This window comes from Athene cunicularia (assembly GCF_003259725.1).
Source record: "Athene cunicularia isolate RWA chromosome 2 unlocalized genomic scaffold, athCun1 chr2_part1, whole genome shotgun sequence".
Taxonomy (NCBI): domain Eukaryota; kingdom Metazoa; phylum Chordata; class Aves; order Strigiformes; family Strigidae; genus Athene; species Athene cunicularia.
In genome coordinates this window covers 152081419-152090045 of record NW_020799095.1, presented here as the reverse complement: position 1 = coordinate 152090045, position 8627 = coordinate 152081419, and the positions used below count along the sequence as shown (strand labels likewise).

Below are 8627 nucleotides of genomic sequence, written 5' to 3'. Positions count from 1 at the left end.
TTTTTTTTTTTTTTTTTTTTTTTTTTTTTTTTTTTCTGCATGACACATGATCAAAACCCATTTTAGGACACTGTTTAGACACTGAGAAGAAATTCTAACTCAAAATTTCCCAAGGGCTTGTTGGAGGACCTGAATGGAAGAACTGCCCTGATCCTCATATCTGCCACCTGAAGAGCAAGTCATCTAGGAACCTGTGCCTTTCCAAACCCGAGAGTCTCCCACTGCAAAAGGCAGGCAGGGGTGGATTTGCAGCCCTAAGCTCGGTTTTTGGAAAACCTGACTGTTCAGCTGAGCTCTTAGGAACAGCTGGACTCACCTATGGATGGTGAAGGGTTATCTCCCAGGTCGTGAATGGCTGCCCCAGGCTCTTTGGGGCAGAACTTGTCAGCTCCTCAGCAGTGAAGAGCTCCGTTACCCCAGGCTCCCTCTGAAGTCAATGGGGAGAGTTGGTGCCTTGGAGCTTGCTTCAGACTTCAGCTGCCAAGACATTAGAGGCCAGTATCACCAGCTCAGACGGGATGAGAAAGGTCAGGGCTGGACATGTGCGGACCTCATCTGCTCTCAGAAGGTCTGGATGGCAGCTCCTGCCCCTCGCTGATGCCAGGACTACAGGGTGCATCTCAATGCGAGCATGGGTGATCTTCATCAGAGTCTGGACTCCACACAGGTACACAAAGACGTGTCACCTTTACAACCGCACACAAGCTGCCTGTTCATGGCACAGTGCTGCTGCACCTCCAAGAGCTCTGCACTGCAGCACAAACCAAGCCTTAATGTCTTTATGCCTGGAGTAGTAATCGCAGGATTATTGCTCCCATGGCATGCAAATTTCTTTTCCTCATCTTGTAGCTGCCATGTAATTTCGAAAATTAATCTTCAGGGCTGGCAATATCTTTTATTGTCTGTGTGTGCTGTCTGCCTCTATCTCTGTCATGACTAGGTCTCGATGTCAGATCTCAGAGCACTTTTTAAAGAGGCTTTGGAGTACTTTGCCCCATTTTCTGATGGGTGAAACTGAGGCATGAATAAAAGAATTGCCTTCTCAAGCTAGCCGTTGGCAGAGCAAGGGACAAAGCAGACACGCGGTCCAATTAGCCCATACATTACAGTAGGTCCTACAAAAAGGAAGAAATAGCAGAAGTGCTCCATGGGAATGCAAACTATCAGAAAAACAAATCAGCAAAATGGAGAAGGGCGATGCTGGGAACACGCACGCCTCACCTCATGATCTTTACACCAGGGCAGCTATATCGACACTGCAGCAGTGATTCACAGTGACTGCAAATCAGCAGCCTGGGGTCTCCTGTTTGACCCCATAAAACACAACCGAGCAAGTGCTGTATACCGTAACCCCTGGTGTGATTTGTATTCAGTAGTTTCAGTGGTTACTTTCCCAGGCATATTCGCAGGTTTTGGTTTATTATTTTTCCCCTGTTTACCCTTTTCTGGTTGGTTTTGTTTGTTTGTTTGTGGTTTTTGTGGGGTTTTTTTGGTGTTTTTTTTGTTTTTTTTTTTTTTTTTTGAGGAAAAGGTTTTAAGCTCCTGCTGAGGATTTCCCAAATACTTCACTGGCTGATCTTTCAGTTCAGGCTCCTGCGTCTCAGCAGCTGTCAGACACAGCTCTGGTGCTGTGCAGCCAGGATGGATGCTGGCAGACTGATCCATACCAGCCCTCTTGGTGGAAAAGGTGGAGAGAGGTGTCATGAGGATGGGGGAGAAAGACAGCAGCCGCAAATCGAGGCTGAAGGAATTAAGAGAAAGAGGCAGAAATCCCTCAAAAAAGCAGAAAATCAGAACTGAAGGGCACTGGAAGAGCTGTGAGTGTTTGTGGGGGAGAGCTGCAGGCTGGAGCAGCGTTACTCAGGAAAAGACGGTTATGGGGGTCTGACACACGCTGATTGATCAACGTGGGGGCCCCAGGGCCGAAGGGACCTGAACAGCGGTGAGAGGAGGAGGATGCTGCCTGTGTGTGGGCTGGGTGAAGGTGCTGGCAGGGCAGCTGCCCCCACACTGCCTGCCACCCACCACCATTATTCATCCTGCACCTTCCCTTGCCGCCTCCCTGTGAGCAAGAGCCACCGAGCACAGGGTCGCTTTTAACTCTTCTTTGAGCCAAAAGCAAGGAAACGTGGCAACTTTTGGCACTGAGGCTTGAGCCAAAGCTGTTTCAACCAGGGGAGGACCCGGTTGATGGGAGAAGGAGCAGGCAAATAAACTGCTCTCATCACTGCGGTCTCTGGGGATTTTCTCTGTGTCCTGCAGTGTGAACAGGGGTGCCTGATTGCTGACATCAGTAGGAGATTTTTTTTTTTAATTATTTTTTTTTTTGGCTTCCCACAGCTGTGGATCAGGCTTCAAAGCAGTTTGATTGCAGCTACCACCTTGTGCTGGCCTGTAGCCATGTTAGAGGTGAGCAAGCCCAGCTGTCGCTGGCACCTCCATGAGGACCACGGCACCAGCTCAGACCGCACATCCTCCAATCCTGTCCATGAACAGATGCCCAGTGAGAAGGAAGAACAGGGCAAATGTCTGTGATATGCCCCACCAAATCTCTTCCATCACTAAAAATCTCTCCCACCATTTGACTGTTTCCAGCTCAGGGGATTTCCTCAGCTGGCTGTGGTATATCTGTTAGCAACTCTAATAAAACTCTACTCCAAATGCTTATTTTTATTGTGGCAGGCCTTTCTAGACTTCCTGAAGTAACTGTCTGTTGAGGAGAGATGTGGTGGGAAGTGCCAGGTCCTCCGAAGGCAGTATGATATTGCCAAAGGCAAATACAGCTGGTCTGTCCTGCTCGATGGGACTAAGGCCATTGGGTAGGGCACATCTGTCACGGTGCTAAATCCTCTTCCCCTCTCTGCCTCAGCAGAAGTAGATTTATTATGTCCAAATCACCTCTTGGGAAAGGTTCCTGTCCCCTGATTTCCCCTGAAATGTGTCTGGATATTGCCTGGGAGGGCACGAGTTGGCGTATTAAAGCAGTGTGGAGGACGACTGGGCAGTGCTCAAGCCCAAGTGCTCACCTGATTTAGATTTCCTGCACGCTTGTTAAACCACGAGTCTAGCACCAGGTCAAAATATTGTTTAGCAGGACTGCTTGGATGCTACGCCTGTGCCGTCTCCCTGCTCTCTGATTTACGATGATGCCTGGTATCTGATTCGCTTCTACCCTTAGGGCCCAAAGCGGCATTCCTCCAGTGTGGTAGATGAGGTCAGAGCAGTCAGCGCAGCCACAATGTGTAAACTGTTCTTAAACCTGAGGGCGGTGCCTGGGATGTACATACACAACTGCCTGAGGTCTGTTTTCATTATGAAATGAGGCTCAAGGCATATGCCAAATTGGATACAATTTAATCCTGCACATGGATCATGCAGGGGGCTCTGACCTACTCTTATCCAGTTTGCAGACCAGGAAGTTCCTACCTGATTTAGATCCAGGAATAGACAGTAGGAGTAAAGGGCCGGTTCCTACCTGGTGCATCCGTGAGCCAGAAGAACCTGCCTGAGTGTATCAGATCTGCAAAGGGCTGTACTGGGCAAGGAGCTGTTATATTTGTTGATGTGTTTTGCCAGTTACCAGGCCTACCATAAAGGAAACAAAGAGCATAAAGATAAACCAATAACCAAATTGTATTTGATACAAAAGGGTCAGCACATGGGTGAGCACTGGGGGTACAAACAAGTCAATCAGGTTATACAGAATCGTCATCAATCCCACTGACCGCAACAACAACACCACACAACCAACAATGGGTGGGATAACCAGTGAAATGCAGTCTCCCATAGAAGGGACGGGAGACAACCAGGTCAACCAGCCAAACACATCAGACCAAGGAAGCCACACACTGAATCCCTACACAGCCCACGTTTACAAAAGCCAGACCTGACTGGAGCCCAGTCCCAGGGAGGCGGGAGGTCCTTCCCCAACAGGGAACTCTGCACAGGGCACCCACCTCACACACAGACACTGCCCTGCCTGCAAGGGGTCCCAGCTGTTATCCCTCAGTGGACACCTGACCTTGGGTTACTCACTGCAGAGCCCTGGGGCTCAGTGACCCAATGGCTCTGTCTGCAAGGCCGCTGCACCCTGGAGGGAAGCCTAAAGGGAAACTCACCCCCCTTTGGGAAGGGCTGTGGGAATCACCCACATGTCAACCTTAATGTGGGGCTGGGGGTTGGAACCCCGGCATTTCAGAGAACAATGAATGTTCTGGCCATGCCTGTTAGTGGGTAGTGGCTGATGATAAAAGCATTTACCCAGTAGGACCCACAGTGTCTCTTCTAGGCTTAAGCAGGTTGTGATATCATCAATTTACACACAAATTGTTATTCACATCCTGATCAGGGAAGTTATCTCCTGGAAATACTGCAGGACCTGATAGACTTATGTCCAGAGCTTAAAGAGCACCACCAGAATGAAAAGGAGAAAGAAGAGGTCTCTGCCCTTTTATGGAGGAGTATTGGAGTTAATCTTTGAAAAATCAAGTCAAAGGTTCACTGCTGGTCTCTCTTTCTTTTTTTTTTTTTTTTTTTTTTTTTTTTTTTTTTTTTTTTTTTTTTTACCCAACTGTCAATTCAGGTCCTGTCTCTGCTCTTTGCCTGAAGGTCTCCACAGAACAGGAATTAGGCAGAAAAATATGGGCAACACAACACAAAACATAGTCAACTGTAGAACTCTTTGGGGGCCCTGCACCTGGAATTCTATCGTTTTGTAAAGGTCAGTGTAAGAGTAGAAAAGGTTCAGGAAAGCATAGGAAGCTTCATCAGAGACCTGGAGCTGTCTCCCTGTGAGTAACAGGTAGACACACCAGAAATCTTCAGTCTGGGAAAAGGTGAATTTTTAGGGAGAGGACTTGCCTCAAGGTCAGTTGTGACTCAGACTAAAATTAACTCTTTTTGACAGGGTCGTTTTCCTTTTCCCAAATCACAGTTTTGATTTCCTGCGTGACCCCAGATGCCAGGGCGTCAGCATTGCTCTCTCTTTACAGGGCAGCCCATGACACAGGACTAGAAACAGGCAGCTGAAGGTTGAAGGAGGAAAAAAACCCCACCCTGTTATATCACTATTTTTGCTAAAGCCCTCGAGTTGTAAAACTATTTTCCTGTTTCATAGACTCAGAATGAAGGTAAAAGAACCTCTGGAGGTCATCTGGGCCAACCTCTTCTCAAGCAGGGCAACCTACAGCTGGTTGTCCAGGACCATGCGCAGGCAGCTTTTGCGTATCCACAAGGATGGAGACTCCGCAACCTCGCTGAGCAACCTGTATCAGTGCTCAGTCACTCACACAGTAAAAAGTACTTCCTGGTGTTCAGAGGGAACCACCTGTGTTGCATTATGTGCCCATTGCCTCTTGTCCTGTCACTGAAAAGAGCCCAGCTCCATCCTTTTTGCACTCTCTCTTCAGGTATTCATGTACAATTGATGGGGTACCCGCTCATACTTTTCTTCTCCAGGCTGATCAGCTTTCTTAGCTTTTTCCTCATAGGAGAGATACTCCAGCCCCTTCATCATCTTTCTGGCCTTTTACTGGGCTTTTCAGTAGCTCCGTATCTCTCTTGTACTGAAGAACCCAGCACGGGGCACAAAAACCTGCAGGAAAACACTGCTGAAGCCCGGGTTTGAACCAGGGACCTTTAGATCTTCAGTCTAACGCTCTCCCAGCTGAGCTACTTCAGCCCTGCTGGGGCACTAATTTTCACAAAACCTGTTGGAATCTAATTATCTTTCAGACTTTTACCATTTGAACTGGCTCAGTGGATGCTTGACTCTCGTCCTGCCACTGGGGACCATTGAAAAGAGCCTGACTCCATCTTTACACTCTTCCTTCAGATACTTAGATACAACTACGAGATTGCCCTGAGTCTTCTCCTCTCCAGGCATTCCATGGGACTTTGTGCACGGCTCAACTAAAGAGGGTTTCAGAAGCCATGAGAGAAACGCAGGAAGTGAGGTTCATCAGAAACTGTTACAGACAGGTTATCCTAAAACCATTCTTCTTCCCCAGTTTGAGGAGTCTTTAATCTAGAGATTGCTAGGAGCCAGGAGAATGCAGCAGAGAGATTATTTACTTCTTGACACTGTAGTTGTTCCCCCCAAGTTCACTGCTGTCCCAGACTTCCATCTTTAGTCTGCTGTGCAGAAGCAGTGTCCCTACAAATAAAGCATCCAGGGACTAGTGACACCCAGGGTAGGAAAAACCCTCAGGCCTTTGGGATTTGGGTGGAGTCTGACCTGCCTATTGTCCTGCGGACAACTGAACCATGCCTTTCATCTCAAATAAATTCCCACCACAAGAACTCCATTCAAGTTGCCTAAATATACGCATTCGGGAGTATTTGTGATACCTTAGGCTATCCCAGCTGCTTCACAGTTCTTACTCCAGTGGACTGTAGGTTCTCTTCATGACCTGTCTCACATGTTTCAGCTCTGTAACATTGGCTTGAATGCTCTCAGGCTTCTTAAAAAGCACCCGGCATCTAGGAAGAGAAAACGTGTCCTCCTAGGTCAGCTCAATGGTCCATTCAGTTTAGTTCTCTGTCTCTGAAAATGGCACAGGAGATGCTCCACAGGAGATCATGTGAGTGTGGCTGCAGTCCATTCCTCTTGTGCCATATTCAACAAGTTGGAAGGAACCTCTCCACCTGGTCTTTCAGCTTCTGCCTCTGGATCTATCACCAATGCCTATGTTTAAACACCTGGGCCAAACTATCAGAGGCCAAGAAGGTCAACAATTATCCAAGACTATTGACTGAGATTGGCCCCGGTGGATAAATTCACTAGACAGGAATAATTCTTACAGCCACATTTCCAATGGTAACACCGCTCCAAACAGATTGTCTTAGAGACTGGACTAAGCTGTCACTCCGTAAAGCCTACATCATCCATGCCCCGTTGGCTGTAAGTGAATGGGTGACAAGGAGCCATCTGCAAGTTTCTCCCTCGGAAAGGAAGACCTGCCAGGTCAGCTTGCGTGGAAGCCTGGCTCACCCATGACTTAAATCTGTCCTTCCAGCTGTCCCATTTTTGCTTCACCAGCTCTCTCCTTGTCAAGGAAATTGACTGCAGAAACCAAAGCAGTTCTGTTTCTCGCCAGCTTTCCTCAGACAGGAAGAAATGATCCCAACATGGGAACTGTGGTATTTGACAACCCACTCTACCTTGCTGGAAATACTCAAGCTTCAGCTGGGTACAAAATTCCCACTGAAAGATGAGCTATGCTACCACTTTGCAAATTCTAGCAGGGCTGGTGGAAATGCTGAAGGATCTGACAGAGAACCAGCCTTGGAGGAAGTGCTACACTGCAGTTAAATTAGAAATTTGAGAAGCTGGGAAGTTGGCTTATTCAGATGGTAAAACATTACAACCAAAATTCTATGATCAAAATTGTCAGAAGGAAGACTCGCGTTGCTAATTTAACATGTCAGATGGAAGAAGTTGGAAGCTTAGACTTTTCTTTATAGAAGAGAAAGAAATTAAACCCGTCCTGGCTTGCTTCAGACCCAGGGGCTGTAGCTTTGTAGGCAGCTCTGCTAAGGGGAGTGAATGAAGTAGAAGGAAGAGTGAAGTTGGGATGACTGCTCTGGGTGCCTTGTGGGCAGGTCAGAAGTGCGGCTTTTAGCAGATGCGGCTTTGTTGAGCCAGAACTCTGAACACCTCTCCCCACCACACATATGTCCAGCCCAGTGCTGCCCTGTGAAATGCAGAGATTTGGGAAAACTATTCTGACAGCCACTGTGATCTCCTGCTGGGAAAATACCTTCTCCTCATGACACTTATTTCCATCCCTGTTTCCATCTCAGTCTCTGCTTTGCCCCACTATGCCAGAAACTTTCTAATAGGTACCCTTGGACTTCTTCATCTTTGATTTTCTTCTGGTGGTTTCCTCAGGTCACTTGTGTGTCCTTTGCACTCTGTAGAGTGTGATTTCCCCATACTCAAAGTTCCCTGTTGTTTTCCCTCATAGGTCCTCATCCCCCCTGCAAAAACTCTTGGTTTATTCACATCTTCAATACTGATTGCTGTGGTTTGGTGTCCCCATCCGAGGAAGGATGTGAAAAAAACCCTAACAAGTGGAAAGGAGTTCACAAAGTGACTCTGCACAGAGAATCACTGTGTAAACCATGTTTATTCAGTCTGGAAAAAGAAATGGTAAAAGGAAGGATATTATAGAATCTAGAGATAAGTGATTGGGGGTTGACTGCTTATTGACTGTTCTGATGCAGGAGGAAGGGTTATCACTTGAAATTATCAAGTGCCAAACTCGGAGAAAAGAAAAAGGGGTTTATTCATACAGTGTCTGGTGATCTATGCAACTACCTGCCATAGGGTATTATAGATCCCCAAACTGTACAGACTTTCAAAAGATGGCTGGATAGATTTATGGAAGAAGAAAAACAACAACAACAACAACAAAACAAACAAACAAACAAACAAACAAACATGCAGACCATTCAAATATGAAACTACCTGCTTTGGTTCATGCAGTGCCTGAGCCACAAATACCTGGAGATTAGGGGAGTATCTGGTGATGTAACGCTACTCTTCTACAGGCATCATCTCATGGAAAACATTGCAGACTGGTATTTGAGCTAGATGTTCTTTTGTACATTTCTCTGACAGCTCC

At 47.1% G+C, this 8627-nt stretch overlaps 1 non-coding gene across 1 annotated transcript; it reads right to left on the bottom strand.

The window, feature by feature from the left end:
- Nucleotides 1-5607: 5607 nt before the first annotated feature.
- Nucleotides 5608-5680, bottom strand: TRNAF-GAA. Its single transcript has one exon. It is a non-coding gene; the product is annotated as a tRNA-Phe (tRNA).
- Between the last annotated feature and the right edge of the window lie 2947 nt (nt 5681-8627).